We start from the raw sequence: 20,737 nt of genomic DNA on the forward strand, positions 1-20,737 counted from the left end.
ATATATATATATATAAACAAATAGAAAGGAGTGCACTCGAGAGGACTTCTTAGAAAAGATCAGTACAGTTTATTTTGCAAACGTGCAAACATTCAAAAACGATCAAGTCGACGTTTCAGTCCTCGAAGGACTTTTATCAAGATATCCTTCGAGGACTGAAACGTCGACTTGATCGTTTTTGAATGTTTGCACGTTTGCAAAATAAACTGTACTGATCTTTTCTAAGAAGTCCTCTCGAGTGCACTCCTTTCTATTTGTTTACATTAACGGCTGAGGCAGCACCGAGGCAAGTACAAGACCGGAAAATTGAGTGCGGGACATCTGATATTATATATATATATATATATATATATATATATAAAATAATATTTGTATTTATATATAGGCATATATATAGTGATATATACGTATATATTTATGTATATAGATATATATTATTTCGTTCTACGTGTATTTTGATATAAATATATATATATATATATATATATATATATATATATTAATATCACAATACAGTTAGAACGAAATAACACACATCTATATATTTTTTAATTATTTATTTTTAATTATTTTTTTAATTTAATTTTTTACATATTTACATATTTTGTTTATATTATATATATATATAACAATAATTATATATATATTTAATCAGTATCAGTCTGTGTGATTTGATATTAATATATATATATATATATATATATATATATATATATATAATTATAAATATATTAATAGTAAAATACACCTAGACGGTGTATGTGTGTGTATGTATATGTGTATATATATACTTAGATCATATAAATATATAATATATATATATGATCTAATTATATATATATATATTTTTTACACTTATTTTAACATTAATTTATTTGATTTTAGCCAGCAGGGGGACTACCTGTCATTACAGGCAATCCCCCTGCTGGCATTGCTGCAGCCAGCTATATCGGCCATGTGATTGTGAGGTCCTCGCAAGGACCTCACTCTCACATGGCCCGGGGGGGCTGAAGAGGGCGGACGTGCCACGGGGGGCTCCCTGGGAGTCCCCCCAATCGCGATCGCCAGCGACCGGGTAAGTAAAAAAAAAAACGGAGGGCGTACAATTACGCCCGCCGGCGTTTAGAGACGCTTAAAAAAGGACGTAATTGTACGCCCTCCGGTCTTAAGGCGTTAAATAAAATTCAGGAGTAATTTGCCAATGTGGTAAACTATAACACTGGGTTCAATCTTAAAGAGACAAGTCTGAGAAATAAAAGTATTTTTTGCTGCCAAGTTCATGCAATAAAAGCCTTCGTACATCTGGGTTAAATGGATGTGGAGGAATCCTTAAAGGGGTTTGTATTCCATATTTGACCCATAATAATCTTACCAAAGAAGAAAGATTGACTATAAAAGATTTACTATTACTTTTAAGCTGTCTGATAAATGGTATTATATAGTTATACAAAGTGGTGGATTATGTAGATGAACTTAACAGGCAACTATCAGATAGCTCAATTCAGTAATGATCCATTCTACAAATCACCAAAAGCTTTAATTTCTAAAGTTTTGATTTCTAGTGTTACTGACAAAGAATTGAGTAATTGTCTTATTAAATCTCACCCAGTAGTGCCTGTGTTTTATACACTAACGAAGAGTTCAAATAAACCACAGGGAAAAATTTTAATGGCCAATGTAGATTCTCGCCCAGTTTGGGCAATGTTAAGTCTTTTATTAGGGACACTCCATATGTCCTTAGGAAAATTAAGTAAGTTCAGGTTGAGGAACCTTTGATTCTAGTCACATTGGATATAGAAAGCCTCCGTACCTACACACAACACAATGAGGGTATACTGGCTTTTGAGAATGTTCTTGAATCATCTGATTTTTATGATAAGAAAAAGGCTTTTTGTCACGTATTCATCCGCTTATAAAAATGTGGTTAATGGCATTTACTGTCCACACAGGAAAAGTTGTGCCAAGCAGCAACCAAATCCACAGAAGGGTTAATGCTGAGCAGCACTTATGCAAATGGGAACCTAGGAACTGCCTTTGGGGTCAAAGGCCGGTTACAGCCTATCAGATCTAGAGGAGGGGTATTTAGGCGCAGTTCTCATCCTGCTCAGTGCCTGTCGTGGTTTCCCTTGTGGTTGTCCGAGAGCGTGTTATTGATTCTGGTTATTCTTGTTATTTGACTTTGGCTTTGTTTTTGACTTCCCTGTTTTCTGTCATCCCTGATTCCTGGCTTTTCCTTATCGTTGTGTCTCTTACTGTTTCCCTTGACCTCGGCTATTCCTAACTATTCTTTGGTACGTTAGTCCGGCCATTCTAAGGTCCGGTATACGTTACCTATCAGTCCTCTGTGTTACACAATTCTACGTGCTGGATCATTCTGTAATCCTGACACTTTTTTATTGCAATTTTGAAACTGGTGTTATGAAAGAATTTTTTCTTTTGCTTCTCTAATTATTTTGTCTTACAGGAAACAACATGGGGACCAATGTGGTGCCCACATATTCCATGGCAAATTAAGTATTAGTGAGACAACACAAAAGTTATCAAAGACAGAATATCTAAACACAAGTCAACTATTAGAACAGAAAGATTTGACGTATCTGTCCTTGCCCATTTTAAGGAAGTAAGACACAATTACACATTCAGATTATAGAACTAAAACGAGGGGGCAATAGGCTTAGCTGCTGAAACAAAGGAATTAGAGTGGATTAAAGAATTAGGTACGTTAGAACCAGCAGGTATGAATAATGCCTTTGCTTTATCCCCCCTTTTTAATAATATTGTTCTATGCTTTTTATTTCCAGATTATGAGGATTCCTGGTAACCAGATTTCCTGAATCTAGTAAGCTTTACTGGAGTAGTTTATCGGAAAATAGCACCATAATTTTATGGTTATACTTCTGCTCCTATTGTATGTAAGAATTTTGTTCCTAAAGAAATGATCCTACGTCTGGATATTGTTAGGTATCTAAGATCTATCAAGATATATCTATGCTTTGCCGTGTAACTTGTGTATTTATAATATGTGTTGCAGTAAGAATGATTGAATTGTTTTTAGGATAAAACAATGTTTTATCTTAGGAAGAAAGACTAGAAAAACTGCATTTGCTATCTTTAGAAAGCGAATAGTGTTTAGAAAAAGGCACCTCAGAAGGGATATGATAGCGCTATACAAATATATACAGGGTCAATATAAACTGCTATGTGCTAACCTGTTCATTAGCAGGAATATACAGACAAGAGGTTACCCGTTGAGACTGGAATAACGATGCTTTTGCTTACAACCAAGGTAAGGTTTTTTTTCCGAAAAAGAACAATAAAGATGTTGAATTCTCAGCCTAAATAGATTGTTGCATCACATTCTACAGATATTTTTTTAAAAGGCCTAGATGTTTTTTTTGTCCCAACGGAATATGTATATAACTAATATTTATGTGAGCTATGGAGAAATATGATTGTCATTATAGAGTCAAGAAGATTTTTTTTTTAAATTTGTGTGGCATTATTGGAAATCACTACAATTGGAGGTGTTTGCCTTCTTTTGGATCAACAGCATAGAGGAATGTTTTTTAAAGCTTCTTTTTTTAAAACTTAAATCACTATGTAACTATATCTTACTAACGTATTTTATTGAAACTATTATACTCTGTAGATACCTATTAATGTTGAATCATGTGCTCTTTTATGAATTATATGTATGGTCATTTTAACTTATATATGCATTGTCACTTTAATCTTTATATGTAATAAGAGGCGCTTCCAGCAGTTTAATGTATTTAACTCCGTAAAACAACCCTGGATGACCTCACGCTTCGCATGGTGATGTCCAGCGTCTTGAAACAAACCATAGGAAAGTATTGTTTCAATGCTTTTCTGTGGGGAAGATCTAATGTGCATGTGGCACATGCTATGCTAGCGCATTAGGTTCCTGGATCGCGATGACATCAGCCAAGATGGAGCTAGGTAAATCAGGTAAATGTTTAAAGGGCTTTTTAAGCCTTTACATGGTCATGGGGAGGGGCGAGGCTCAGAGGGGCACTATAATGTGAGCAGTACAGCTTTTCCTTCCTAACACTATAGTGTTCATTTAGAGTGCAAGTTCACCTGACAACACCAAGGCAGAATTTTCAGGTGAATCCTTCTCTTACAGTTGACCTTGCTGCTTTTAGCTAAAAGGCAAACCTCTAGTGAAAAATAAGAGGGTATTTTTTTTATCAATCCTTACAAACTAATTACATCTCAACAGCGCACACACTGGATAGGAATTTGCTTGGTCTTGTATTGTTTATTAGTTTGCTGAACACTATAGCCATTGGTGCTAAGGTAGTGGGAGTTTGAAGGCAGGCTAAACCTGTTTTTTTTATGGATATTTTTAATTAAACCATGCATATGCCATGTGGGGGTGTTTTCAGTATGCTGTGGTTAATACCTACCAAAAGTGGTGCAAGGAAGGACAACCAGTGAACCAGTTTCAGGATCAAGGATGCCCAAGGCTCATAGTGTGGAGTGAAGGCTGGCCTGTCTGGTCCAATCACACAGAAGAGCTACTGTAACTCGAATTGCTGAAAAACGTAATGCTTGCCATGATAGAAAGGAACATGCATAAAAAAATACAATAAATGGCATACACCCAATAATGAACACACAGCAAAATAATGATGTGTATCAATAGATTGAGATTTCCTTGTATTGTATCTACAGGAGTCTAGAATAAAGCACAAATATGCATTGTGTATTCTGTATAGAACATATATTACAATGAATGGCTCCATAGTGTGTGCTCCAATGTGCTAGTTCTGGCTGAGATGTCCACAGGAAGGAGGGATGTCAGAATCAATAGGTTAAAAATTCACAGTTAAAGTTAAAATAATAATAAACAATGTAAATAATAATGGATCAAAATACAATACTTAAGGCAGTGCTGGGCAAGTAATAAGTTTGCAGATAGAAAAATGCACCACTCAATCCATATTTAAAAGTCTTTATATTGTTAGCAAAGGCAGTTCCACCATCTCCGCAGTCTTCTTCAGTGCTGGATATTGAGCCTTTGTGTGATCCTGCATTTAAATTCCCCACCAAATTCTCTGAGTAGGCACACATGTGCCAAAGGCATTGCGTCATATCCACATCCTATGGGCAGTGTGCTAGTTGTCTTGCTTCCATTCTGCAGCATCCTTGCTAGGAAGCAGTTCAGCAGTGATTTTACTGAGGCCATCTTGAATGTACTGTTTGCATGTACGTTTAAATATAGTCTCCTCCTTTACTGTGTTGATTTCCTTTATTTAAATGATCCTATCATATGCCACCCCCTCCCCCATCTCTAATGTGCAAATATCCCTGAATGTGCAACTTTTAAAGCAGAAACACTACAGATAATAAACTACTACCACAATGATCACTTATAAAAGCAAAAGTGGTCATGGTGTTTAGAGTAACTGTTTAACAACCATGAGAACTGTCAGTTAGAACTTGAGTATCAGTTGATCATAGGGACATGCAGAGAATAGGGGAGATACTATTCTATAACTGTGTATTCCTGTAACAAATCCCCCTATTGTCCAGTCTGAGAAACACATTTTTTATATATGATGACCGATGTTGCTGCTCCATCATATAGAATACTGAATTGTGCTGGTACAAACTAATTTTAAATGTAGGTCCTTTAGCACTGTAAGATCAAAATGTCAAAGAAAATGGAAGAGTGCGTACACTTTTAAATCTCTAGAGGGTTTTTTTTTAAAAAAAAGAAAACTTTACACAATAATACATTAGATACTCTTACAAAAGTATATGCCTTGTAAAAGTGTTATTTCACAATAGTATAAGGAAAATATGGTAGCTGTGACAACCATGTATTTATCCTATTGAAGGTGAATATGTTGCCATTGAGATACATTAAATAGAAATTATTTTTGTGATATAGACTAGGCTAGCTACTGATTATACTCTATGCTTGCCTTCAGTCATAGCAGTTACATTATTATTTCATAGCTACATCCTGACTATCTGTTATTTCAAGCCCTAGGTGAACAAGTCAAAATCATAATTTCTTGTGAAGACAGAAGAAGAAAAAAAAACCATATATACAGAATACAATAGTTATAAGAACTTGAAACGTACATTGAAAATCGATTGGAGTATTTTGGTTTTTCCTTTTATGCTGCAAAAATGTAGTCCAAAAATGCTTCATTTTATTTTTCTACTCTGGTTAGTCATGTAGCTATAACGTACAATATATTGATTTATTTATCCTAAATATAACTGTCTGGGGGTCATTAAGTTACTATCTTGTAAAGGAAACATGTAGAGAAAGGTGATTGCAAAGAAAGGGTACAGTAAGCAGGTTAAAGAAAAATTGTGCTTAAGGGAACACTATAGCATTGTATTCCTAATGCTAACATGTATTCCTAATGCTACAGTCAGGACCGATATTGGGGTCACTGACACCTGGATGCAAGAATATTTTTTTGCGCTTCCAAGTACGTGTGGCTATTTTGCTAACTCCTCCTCTTCACAAACATAACACTTCTAACTAAACCCATTTACTATGGAAACCACTCCACCTCTTGGGCCTCCGAACTTCACTAGGTCACATGTCACTCATTTCCTACAGTGCCAACTTTAATCCAAAAATTGTATCCGTATCATCTTTGTGCACAGCTTCCCATTGCTGTCTCTGTCCCCATACAGCTCCACAGTGCTATCTTTGTTTCAAAATAACGAATCAGTGCTATATCTATACCAATATAGCTAATCTGTGCCATCTTTGTCTCAAAATATATATTTTTTCCCATCTTATCAGTGCCACCTTTGTGTTCAAATTGCATAATAGTGCCATTTTTGTGTCCAAATAACTTTTCAAGTTGCCCTCCAGAAAAGCACTTATAGGAAATATAAGAGTTTGGCACCTTAGGGTGCCTCCCCTGATCAAGGCTGGGGGACTATCAGCTTCTTGACCTCCTTCCACCAATTATAAAGTTCAGAAAAAAAATCAGTGTTAAATCTCCACTTTTTAATCAAAAGGATCTATTTTTTTTAATTTTGTGTTAACTAATATTGAGGAACCAACAAATGCGGGTTATTGATATCGTCTATACAGAACGGTGTGGACCAAAGAGGAGAAAACCTACTAGAGGAAAAAAGATAACACACCCACCAAAACACTAAGAGGGATTAAAGTCAAATGGGTCTGGTATGCCTAATGCAACACACAGGGATGAGGGAGTCTGACTTGAAGTGAAGAGCTCAAAAACTGGATATAGACAGAAATTTCACCTAAAACTGTCTGAAATACGAAGTATTGTAATTAACACTGTAAGTCCCGTGTAATGAATCCAGGAGCTGGTTCACTTAAAAAGGCTTTGTTAAAATTCAGGATAAAAACATGGAATTTGTATATATGGTGTGTATACCTTTAAATCTGTCTCAAGTGAGATAAAATTAGGTGCACGCCAAATACTATACTTTTAACAAACAGGAAATTAAAATCACCTTCCAGTATAGGAAACTGTTTCCTGTGATATAATAAATCAGTGTAACACTGATACGTAGTGACACAATAATATATGGTGTGTGTGTCTTTAAATTTATGATCTATAAGTGGACAGAATATATACCAAGTGGTGTATTTAGAAGTACGGATATATTATTTGGTGGAAATATGATGAAGATGACTATATTTCATATAAATGGTTAAAAATCAATAAAATCCAATGAATTCCAAATGAAGTTTAAAAATAATTCAAAATTTATTAGAAAAAAGGCGCCTATATCAGGGCTTTCAAAGTGATAGAGTATAAAAATATAAAACTACATAAAAATGAATAAATATAAGTCAGGGACGTTTTGCAAGATTGTTACCAGCACATCTGTGTAGGTTGTTCCGTTTTTGTAGTGAGGACCAGTTAGGATGGATGTGGATAGTTTGTTGCTCTTTCTGCCGGCTGTTTGTGAGGTTGGCGTGCGTCCCAGACCTCACTCTGGATGATGCACGCTGTTAGCCGGCGGGTCCCCAGATCTCGGAACACTCTACGTTTGATGGAAAAATGCTGCAGCTGGATTCCTGGTCTGCGTCCGTACCCTGCTTACTTCTTTGTGGTCTGTGGTCTAACGCGTTTCGTGGGTGTCAGCCCCACTTCCTCAGAGACGTGATGAGGATTCTTCAGTACACCACGATTTTTATATAGTTCTAATTGGTGTTAATTACATTGATTGTCACTTTACTTTGCCAATTAAAACTTTGCATTTAAGCTGGTGTTTAGTAAACACACTGAAAAAAACTTAAATTGGAACATATGTTTGTGGTGTACACAGTTATTACGGCTAATAAACAAATAATGGAAAACATTGGAAATAACATAAAAAAGTGTATAAAATATATAAAATATATCGGAAACATCAGAAAATACATCAGGAATACATTAAGAGTACCTTAAAAGTGCATTAAAAATGCAATAGAAAAATGTAATGTCATGTAATAATAAAACATAAAAATGCAATACAATACAATAAAAATGCATTATAAATGTAATAAAAAGACTAAAAAGAGGAACATATATATTTAAGGAGTATCTCTAAATGTTAATAACGGACCATATTGGGTATAATAAATGAATAAACGGATAAACACAGAATTGGAAAGAATTAAAAAATTGGGGTATGGAATTCATATACAATGAATGATGAATGATGCATAAATGGATGAACAAATAGATGGACTGTATGAAGTCTGATACAATTCTAATGTCAAAAGTGATAGTGTACAATTTATTAAGGAAAGCATTAAGTTGCTAGTTGTAACATACAGCTAGAGCTTAAATAAAGCTGTGGGATTAACAGTGTAAGGACTGTGTGAAATTGAGTATAGTTCTAGTGTTAGAAAGTGACAAAAAGTGATATTGCGCAATTGTTTATAGGAGGAGAGAACTACATTCAATAACTAGTGGTGATATACAGCTAGAGGGAGAATGGAAGAACTCGTGTATATCTATATATGAAACTGAAGATATAGTATACATATATAGAATGTATCTGGATACAAGAGAAAATAAATTAGTGTAAGGTTGAAATGTGAAATTATAATAGTTCTTCCATTCTCCCTCTAGCTGTATATCACCACTAGTTATTGAATGTAGTTCTCTCCTCCTATAAACAATTGCGCAATATCACTTTTTGTCACTTTCTAACACTAGAACTATACTCAATTTCACACAGTCCTTACACTGTTAATCCCACAGCTTTATTTAAGCTCTAGCTGTATGTTACAACTAGCAACTTAATGCTTTCCTTAATAAATTGTACACTATCACTTTTGACATTAGAATTGTATCAGACTTCATACAGTCCATCTATTTGTTCATCCATTTATGCATCATTCATCATTCATTGTATATGAATTCCATACCACAATTGTGTAATTCTTTCCAATTCTGTGTTTATCCGTTTATTCATTTATTATACCCAATATGGTCCGTTATTAACATTTAGAGATACTCCTTAAATATATATGTTCCTCTTTTTAGTCTTTTTATTACATTTATAATGCATTTTTATTGTATTGTATTGCATTTTTATGTTTTATTATTACATGACATTACATTTTTCTATTGCATTTTTAATGCACTTTTAAGGTACTCTTAATGTATTCCTGGTGTATTTTCTGATGTTTCCGATATATTTTATATATTTTATACACTTTTTTATGTTATTTCCAATGTTTTCCATTATTTGTTTATTAGCCGTAATAACTGTGTACACCACAAACATATGTTCCAATTTAAGTTTTTTTCAGTGTGTTTACTAAACACCAGCTTAAATGCAAAGTTTTAATTGGCAAAGTAAAGTGACAATCAATGTAATTAACACCAATTAGAACTATATAAAAATCGTGGTGTACTGAAGAATCCTCATCACGTCTCTGAGGAAGTGGGGCTGACACCCACGAAACGCGTTAGACCACAGACCACAAAGAAGTAAGCAGGGTACGGACGCAGACCAGGAATCCAGCTGCAGCATTTTTCCATCAAACGTAGAGTGTTCCGAGATCTGGGGACCCGCCGGCTAACAGCGTGCATCATCCAGAGTGAGGTCTGGGACGCACGCCAACCTCACAAACAGCCGGCAGAAAGAGCAACAAACTATTCACATCCATCCTAACTGGTCCTCACTACAAAAACGGAACAACCTACACAGATGTGCTGGTAACAATCTTGCAAAACGTCCCTGACTTATATTTATTCATTTTTATGTAGTTTTATATTTTTATACTCTATCACTTTGAAAGCCCTGATATAGGCGCCTTTTTTCTAATAAATTTTGAATTATTTTTAAACTTCATTTGGAATTCATTGGATTTTATTGATTTTTAACCATTTATATGAAATATAGTCATCTTCATCATATTTCCACCAAATAATATATCCGTACTTCTAAATACACCACTTGGTATATATTCTGTCCACTTATAGATCATAAATTTAAAGACACACACACCATATATTATTGTGTCACTACGTATCAGTGTTACACTGATTTATTATATCACAGGAAACAGTTTCCTATACTGGAAGGTGATTTTAATTTCCTGTTTGTTAAAAGTATAGTATTTGGCGTGCACCTAATTTTATCTCATTTGAGACAGATTTAAAGGTATACACACCATATATACAAATTCCATGTTTTCATCCTGAATTTTAACAAAGCCTTTTTAAGTGAACCAGCTCCTGGATTCATTACACGGGACTTACAGTGTTAATTACAATACTAAGAGGGATTAGCCTACTTACAGTACATTGGGGAGAGGGGAAGATAGGCTGCATTTTCATCTGATAGTGTTTGCTATCTGATTTTTCTATAGTTTACTGTCCCTGAAGAAGTCCACTGTAGTGGAGAAAATGTGTAGGACATTTTATTTATTTATTTGATTATCATTATTTGTTTTTATGTATACAATAGATTCTTCTGGAGAAAAAGTGGAGATATTACACCAATTTGTTTCTGAAACATATAATTGGTGGAAGGAGGTCAAGAAGGTAATTACCCCAAGACTTGATCAGGGGTGGCACCCTAAGGCACCAAACTCTCATATTTCCTGTTTGTGCATTTCTAGAAGGCAGAGTTAACTAAGTTTTTACTTCACTATATAGTTTATTTGTATCCCTTTACAGATTTAAAGCTGGATCCCAAGTATTGTGTACACATTTTAAGTAAGGGTTGGCAATATTTACATGTGAGCTATTGAATATTACTATGGAACTATCTACTGGGTTTGGTATATCTCTAGTACTATTTTTTTTTTAAGGGTAAGGTGGTGAGACATATAAATGGTCAGTGGACTGAAGCCAACACTGTGAGTAGTTACAATTTAATAATGGGTTCCTCCTAAACTTGATAAAGTAAACTGTGCAAATGCTGCAGCCCAGGGGATTTGTAAAGAAGTGGCTTATGTCAGCATGATCCACCAATCAGATTTTTTGACTCATACCCCATCACACAAAGTATGAGACTGAACGGGGGCACTGCTATTTTTGATCCACCATAATTTTTTAAATGATTCCCTTTCTGCTAACATTAAAAGTGTTATGTGAAAAAAGGTCCAGAGATTGCAATATGGTATCAGCCAACATGTTGTAAAGTGTGGTGAAATAATTGTAATTGTCCAAAATTTTACTATGGGAAAATAAATATGATATAGGAATAACCATTAGTATGTTTTGATAGACGTTTTCAAGCACATGTCATCAGCTGACCTCAACTGCCTTTTTATGTGATGTTTATTTAAAATTTGGTTGCAAAGACCTTGTTGATAGACAGTAAAACTATTTTCATTTTCAATAACACAGAACAGTATATGATGCCCTAGTTTGCAAACTGGCTCAATGAAAATGCAATGCTCATATGCAGCTAGAAATTATATCTGATGAAGCAAATTTCAGATATAATAATTTTTTCCTTAATTTAGCTTTGGGGTAACACATTAGTAGCATACTATATTGATGAATTTGGTGTTCATTTACCCCTGTGGAAGTTAAAGGTTTACATCACTCATCATTACCACTACAGCCCATGTCAGGAGTACCCTGGCTCGGTTCCTTGGTAATAGGGCAACTGCTTTGGGAGAATTGCCAGCTGAAGGGATAGTAGAAACCTCTATTAGCATGTTTAGTATTAAATGTTTGAGGGTTTGTTTGTTCATTCTCTCTTCATGCTTGAGATCTAAACTGATTTGGCAAACGTTGATCAGAAGCTGTAAACAAGTTATATCAAAAGCTACCCGAATTTTATTTAAATAAAATAACAATAACGGTTATTTCTTTCAGTGTTTCATTGGTCATTGTTACTTTTCTTTACCATGATGATCATGATCTATGGGTTGCTTATCATCTGCATATGCAAATGTACACAAAATAAACACAATGAATATTGCTTTTTTGTTGGTTTTGCAGTAACCTACATCTTATTTATTAGATTCTTACAGTGTTTACGTAAAAAGATTGTGGAAAAAATAGGTTGACATGACAAATGTGGCTACAAACTTGGAATGTATTTTGGAAAAGTATTTTATACCAGAGCCCGACAATACTCTTAACACAATTTTCCAAAATAGTTATAAAATAAATTGAAGAATAATAGAAAATTTTCTCCATACGTACCGTGATTTTCTTTTCCTAGCTATAATTCATGGCAGCATCACTTATGGGTTAGCTCCGCCCCAAACAGGAACAGGACAGGAAACAATTAATTAATTATAATCAGACTGTAGGCATAACAGGTCCCTCCTCCCTCTAACCCACAGTCCAGTATAAAGCTATAAAACATGGGAGGGTTGCTGATGTTGCCATGAGTTATAGCCAGGAAAAGAAAATTACAGTAAGTATGGAGAAAATGTTCTATATTCCTGGCCATTCATGGCAGCATCACTTATGGGTAATACCCAAGCTCAGAAGAATGGGAAGGATAACAGAACAGTCTGCTGCAAAATTAATTTATTCATGAGAGTTAACTGAGGACAAAACACCTCTCCCAAAGGATAAGGATGAAGTAGCTACATCCAGCTTGTAATGCCTGATGAATGTCATAGGAGATGACCAGGTGGCTGCCCTGCATATGTTGTTTCAAACCCAAAGCCTCAAAGTAGAGGTAGAAGCCGCCTCTCCCATTCTGTAGCCAGAAGGAATAAGGAATAGATGTTGTAACTTCCTAAAATGATTAGTGACCTCCAGATACTTAATCACACATTCCTTCACATCCAATTGATGAAGATTAATTTATTCCATGGATGAAGGGTTTGGGTAAAAGGAAGGCAGAACAACTTCCTGTGCCAAGTGGAATCGTGAATCGTGAAACCACCTTATGTAGGAATTCCATTCTGGGTCTTAAGATAATTCTATTGTGGAAGACCTGTACATGATTCAAATCACTGGAGAAGGCTTGAATTTCAGATCATCTTTTAACCGTAGTGATTGCCACCAAGAACAAAGTCTTGTAAGTCAGATTAGTAATACCCAACTCATCCAAAGGAGCAATGGGGCTGTCTGACAGAACATCCAGTACCAAAGGAAGATCCCAAAGAGGAGCGTAATTTCTTGAAGGAGGTCTTTTGTGTATTGCTGCCTTAAAGATCCTCGCTATTATTGGATCCGATGCCCAGGAGGTGTTACACAGAGCAGATAAGGCTGATGACTGAACCTTTAAAGTGCTTCAGTTTAAGCCCTTCTCCAGGCCTTCATGCAGAAATTCTAGAACATAAATATTCGAAGGATGGAGGAAATTTTTGGATTTCTGTTCTGACCATAAGTGAAAAACATCCCATATTCTGTGATAGCATGCAGAATTGGAACTTTTCCTGAATTTTAAAAGCATATCAGCCACAGATTCTGGTAATCGTTGCTCTAAGAGTCTCTGCTTCTCAAGAGCCAAACCCCAAGATTCAATTGGTTTGGATTGGGATGAATCGCTGGACCTTGGATCAACAAATCTGGTCTCTGAGTAAGAGGCCATGGAGGACCCAGGCACATTCTGTTCAGGAGCTGGAACCAAGGCCTCCTCGGCCAAATCGGAATTATTGCGATAACCATCGTCCCTTCCTTACGAATTTTCCTCAATAATCTGTGAATCATAGGTAGGGGTAAGTCCCAGGGATCGGACAAGGCATCTTGTCCTGCTGATCGATAGTCCGCCTGTAGGGAGAAATACTTTGGGACTTGAATATTCCGGTATGAAGCCATCAAGTCGATCTGAGGCGTGCCCCACCTTAACGATATAATTTTAAACACATCTGGATGCAATTGCCATTCTCCCAATAGAATTGTTGTTCTTGTCAGATAGTCTGCCAGAACATTTTCTGTTCCAGGAAGTTAGATCGCTTTCAGACCATGTATCTTGTGTTGAGCAAATTCCAGGAGTTGAACTATTTCTATTAAGAGAGCTTTGCTTCTGGTTCTCCCTTGTCGGTTTATATAGGACACCACCGCTCTGTTGTCCATTGGAATTTTCTCCCAAGAGTTTTTTAGATATTGATGAAATCCCAAAAGGGCATATCATATGGCTCTCAGTTCTCTTGGGTTTGAATGCAACCTTCTCTCTTTCTACTTCCATGTACCTTGTATACATTTTTCTTCTAAATGTGCACCCCATCCTTGGAGACTTGCATCTGTGGTAACTGTTTTCCATGGTGGATCTTCCAGAGGAAAGCACAAAGATAGGTTCTTGATTTCCATCCAAGACAGGTCGTCTAATGTTTTCCGAGTGAGACGAATTTTCTGATCCCAGTTGCACTCTTGTTTCTTGAAGTCTTTTAAGAACTTCATTTGGATTGGATGCATGTTCAACTGAGCCCATTTTACTAATCCTATGGTTGATGTAAGAGAGCCAATAAGGCTCATAAACTCCCTTGCCGTTATGCATATTTTTTAGCGAAGATTCCGGATCTTCACCTGAATCCTCTCCATTCTTTCTGTTGATAGATTCCCTTGCCCTTTGAAAGTGTCTATGGCTACACCCAGGAATATCATATTCTGAGTAGGAGCCATCATACTCTTTTCCATGTTCAACTTCCACCCATGGTCTATGAGATGTTCTACGGTCCCCTGAGTGTGGAGGGCTACAATCTGGCTGGATGGACCTATGATCAAACAGTCATCCAGATAATGATATATCTCTATCTCCTTCTTTTGGGTAACTTCCACCAAAGCGATGAGTATCTTTGAGAACATTCTCGGTGCCAGGCTTAACCCAAACGTAAGTCCCTTGAACTGGTAGTGTCTTCCAAACACCAAAATCGAAGGAACTTGCAGTAAAATTTGTTGATTGGGATCTGGTGATATGCGTCCTTTAAGACGATTGAAGTCATCCATAACCCCATTCTTATGTTTCGTATGATAGTGGAAATGGATTCCATCTTAAATGTCCTTCTTTTTATTCTGGAGTTCAGATTCTTCAGATCCAAGATAAGTCTCCACTTCTTTTGTGGTTTTGGGGCCAGGAACACCATGGAATAGTGACCCTTCAGTTGTTCTATTTTTGGAACATGTTCTTTAACCTGGTCTTCCAGAAGTTTCGATATGCAGTCCATCATAGACCTTTCTTTTTCTCCATTTGCTACACGAGATTGGATAAATACATCTTTTGTCGGAAAGGCTTCGAATTTTATCCTGCATCCTTCTGCCAAAATTGATAGGACCCAGGAGTCTGTTACGCATCTGACCCAGACAGGATAAAAGAGATGCAGTCTTCCTCCTGTAATTCCTGGCTGGGCCGGCCAAGGTTCAGAATTATTTTCTTGGAATTCTTGATCCTCTCCCTCTAGAAGATTTTGACTGTGTCTGATAGTTTCTCCATTTAGATCTGGCATATTTCTTCCCTGGCTTATATGTTCTGTACCTCTTATCTTTCCATGCGGTAGAACCATATTTTCTTCCTTGTGGAAGAAAGGCTTTTTTTCTCATCAGCTGCCTTATGAATAGCTTCACTAAGGACTTTGCCGAACAAAAGATCTCCATGGAATGGAAGAGCACACAGAGAAGCTTTAGAAGCATAGTCTGCTCCCCAGGAGTACAACCATAATGCTCTTATTGCTGCAATTGACAGGCCCATGCTTTTAGCCACCATTCTAGTGACATCCAATGATGCTTCGGAACAAAATTCAGTAGCCAGCTTCAACTCTTTAAGACCTTCAAAAAGGTGATCTCTACAAACTCCTTCAGCAATGTCTTCCTCTAAGTTTTCTAACCATACTTTAAAGGCTCTCGATAAAGTGGTTAAAGCTACTGCTGGATGTAGAGCCGATCCCAATGCTAGGTAAGATTTTATAAGATTGGCATTCATCCTTTTTTCCATAGGCTCCCTCAGATAAGCCATGGAGTCAATGGGCAGAGTGGTCCCCTAACTGCTGTGTCAATCTTAGGGACCAAGATTTGCAATCTTCCTTTGAATAAGGATATAGTCTAAATTCTTTATTCTTTAGGGTTACTTTTCTCTCTGGTTTTTGCCATTCTTGGTAAATTATATCCTCTATGGTAGAGTAAACTGGAAACATTGGTATATTAGCTTTCAATTCTTCAAAATACCTGTCTGATTCTTTTAACTCAGATTTTTCCTCTGTGAATCTCAGTCTCCCTTATGATGTTGATTAGTTTATCAACTGTCTTAGAATCAAGCAGTCTTGAGGCAGAGTTAACTTCACCTTCCTCTGCGACTGACAGATCTTCCATTTCCAAACTATCAATTGATTCCGAGGAAATCTCTTCTCTTCTAAGGCGTTTGGATGAGGTCATCTTGCTTGTTGTGGACTTAAATCCTTTGCAATCGCCTCTGTAATCCATTTCTTTAAATCCGTTTGAGGTGATTGTCTCCTATCCATTACCACAGCAGCTTCTGTCAGACATTTCTTTACAAAGATTTCTTCCACTGGGTGCTAATTGATTGCAGTTTACACATCTCTTGGATTTATCTTTGTGTTTTCTTTGAGAATCCTTATGTGGCTTGCTTGGGCTGAAAAAGGTCAATAAAACAATAATATATTATGGGCCCATAGTGGCACTTTTTTACCCCCTCAGCTATTCAATTTTATTAAGGCTCACCTATGTTTTCTGGACACAGATCTTGAGGCAGAGTGAGAAGTCATCTAAAAATAGGAACGTAAGCTTATTTTGAAATTTAAATCTCCTTAGAATGTAAAAGAAAATAGCAACAAAAAAACAACAAAGTTAAAAAATATATTTTTTTACCTTAAAATACAAATTTCCTCTCTAGGGCAGCCTTCCAGCAACATAAATGGGTTCCTTGTTCGGCAAGGACACTTTAAACCTAACCAGAGGTGATTTCTTTAGTATTCTCAGTTTTTTAAATGTTGGCGCGATATTTCTTTAAGAGCCTGACGGTTTGCACATGCGCAGACGGAACATCTAGACGCTGACATTCCTAAGCATGCTCTGCCTACCAAGCACAGGCGCAACCTGAGAGCCGGAGAAAGAACCCACTGCAAGCTCCTGGGAAACTCCTGAAAACCATTAGCAGATACAATCCCTCACAGACAAAGATACAAGGACATAAAAAGGTAAGAGATTAAGAACTTACACAGACTTCTCACAAATTTCTGCCCTATGGTCTGAGGGGGTTTCTTTGATGCATACAGGGAGATTTTTAAGGATATCACCGACCCCACATCATTAAAGTTTTTAAAGCAGCACATTAATACACCATTGCTGTGGTACATATACTAATATGTACCTAACTCAGTTAGTCCTGCTCTTGCAGGCTGATCACTGAGTTCTTCAGATAAAGAGAGGCTGAACTTTATCTGGCAAGAACCCATGGTAAACATGGGAAGGTGGCCTCAAAAAAAAAATGTTTTTATAAGACAAAATTCCTGTTTGTCCTGTTTAAGGACAGAAAAAAAGACTGTGGGTTAGAGGGAGGAGGGACCTTGTATGCCTACAGTCTGGTTATAATTAATTAATTGTTTCCTGTCCTGTTCCTGTTGGGGGCGGAGCTTACCCATAAGTGATGCTGCCATGAATGGCCAGGAAACAAGCATTTCTTTACCTTTAGGAACAGACAAATTAAAGAATTCATTAACTTATTTGTAATTTTTAATTCAGTGCATATATGAAGTGGTGTACTATACTAGGCTTCACTGGGTCCTCTAATCATTAAATATGCCCATGATGTGATAATAATCACCATAAGCTATAAGTCTGACTCTGAAAAGCTGTAACTATTCTAAAATTCCTAAATTCATTTTTTTTTAGTATTTGTGTTACTTATTGCGTGTGTATTGAAGAGAATAGTAGTGCATTCATGAGTCTTATTTTTATGGTAAATATTTGTTTATGTATGTCACAAAATGCCACACAGTCTCAATGTGTAACTAAAATATCCTATGTGATTTTAAAATTCACTCCGATTTACTTGTGTGTTTTTCTATTAATTGGTGAACTTTGCTTGTAAGTGACCTTTTGCAAAAAAATAAACATTTTGTTGGGTTTAGCCGACAAACGGAACTGCCTGCATGTTTTTACACACTGACTGTATTTACCAAAAGGTCAGACGTTTTGAGAAACAATTGCAAATGTGGCATTTATTCTTTAATACTGCCAGAAACTAGATTGTATAAAAGTTTCTGCATGCTAAGAAAGCAAGTCTCCATTTTATTTTAAATGTCATTTAAACATCACGCTACATCATATAAAACCTGGGATGATCACAAACTGTTGAAAACTTCAAATGAAACCATGTCATTATATTAGAGAGAGCAGGTTAAATATTTATAAAATTATCTTGTGGTACAGAAGAGGTTTAATTTCAATAATTAGGAATGTCATATGTTTTCTTATTTTTTTCTTCTTCAATAGCTTGGGGAAAATGTGGTTTCTCATAAGTCTATTTTTTTTGTTTTATGCATTTGAGAACATGTTAAAAACTATATGTAATTACAAGTTATTTTCCAAAATGGAATTGAAACATTGACAATTTTAAATAACAGACTGAAGATCTATGTTTCAATAGACACTGTATGAAGATGTATTTTTAAAGTGACTACAGATTGAATTGGTTATGAAGCTTGGTGTCCACAGGAGCTGGTTCCTGCGTCAGTTTTAAATGGTTTACTCATCATTTAACAGAGATGCTCAGTCCCTGGCAGCCTGCATCCAGACCAGGTCTGGACTGGTCCACCGGGATACCGGGACAGACAACTCTGATCATTAAGTTAATGCCTGTAAATGATTTTCCCTTGAACTGTGACCAGGGTCGGTGCAAGGATTTTTGGCTACACAGGCGGAGATTAATTTTGCTGCCTCCCCCCCCCCCACACACACACACACAAATAACATGCATCTTCAGCTGTGTCTTGTATCCACAGTTTTGAAATTCTTATCCCATTTAGTGTATTGTATCCCTATAGTGTGTCTTACACCTCCTTGTATGTCTCTTACAACCCTCCTTATGTTTCTCTCCCCACCAGCCCCTTGTGTGTCACAGACATACAGACATACAGTCATACAGACACACACAGAGACATGCAGACACTGTAATATAGAGACATAAAGACAGTCATACAGAGTTATGCAAACACAGTAGAAGGGCAGTAGAGGGGCCACAAGGGTAGTAGAGGGATGACAGGGTCTGTGGAAGGGGGACAGGGGCAGTATGTTGGGACAGGGGCTGTAGAGGTAAATAGAAGGGCTGTAGAGGGGTGACAGATGCTGTAGAGGGGGCACAGGGGCTGAAGAGGGAGGCATAAAAGCAATATAGGGGTCAGGGGCTGAAGAGGATGGCACAGAGGCAGTGTAGTGGGGACAGGGGCAGTAGAGGAGGCAGTATAGGAGAACAGAGGCTGTAGAGTGAAATAGAGGGGCAGTAGAGGGGGCGGTATGGTGGGGGCATTGCTGTAGAGGGAAATAGAGGGGCTGTAGAGGGGGCACGGGGCAGTAGAGTAGGTATATATATACCTAAACACAAGCTCACTACAGACAAGCTCTGTATGTATGTATATATGTTTATATATACTGTGTATAAAAATCACTGTGCCATATAGTGTGTTTGTGATATGTTTTCAGGCCATAGGCCTGTTTTGTGGGAGGAGTTTGAATCTATCTTATCCTATAAGACCCGCAATAACCCTCTAACCTGGGCCGTTTATTCAGTTGATACATTACTTTGATTACCACGTGGACTTTCAGTTCGGCTCTTTGCGCCAAACATTTTCCTGTACTTACCTTCATCCACAAATCCAACTGATCTCCAAGCTAACAGCTGACTCTATCTGCATCAGATCTTCATTGCCGGTTCAGGATCCTGTCTCCTGGGGTTTACAGGTAACGCAAGTTGTTCTCCAGAACGCCCTCTGCTGGGGTTCTCCCTGTTTTGTATTCATATGTATGCTGTTCGGCTCATCATAGGAGCTTTCATGCCTTTATGGGTGTTTCGCTGAAACCAAGCTTTTGTATTATTTCATATATATTCTCATATGTCACAACAAACAAAGGTTCGTATAACCATTTTCCCTTTTGTATGAGTATAATTGTTTGGCACTTTGCCCTTTACATTTTGTATGTTTTAAACCCTATCTGCATTCGCACGATTTACAGTTAGTCATGTTTTGTGTCCGGTTGGCTGGTTATTTCGTCAAAATTTCTCCTGAACGTTTGAGAATTACTCATGGTTCGGGAGGAAATTCCATTTATTTAGGTCACTATGGAGTGTTCATTTAGTTTTTTTGGTTATATATTACTGAATATAT

Source organism: Pelobates fuscus, chromosome 9 (assembly GCF_036172605.1).
Source record: "Pelobates fuscus isolate aPelFus1 chromosome 9, aPelFus1.pri, whole genome shotgun sequence".
NCBI lineage: Eukaryota > Metazoa > Chordata > Amphibia > Anura > Pelobatidae > Pelobates > Pelobates fuscus.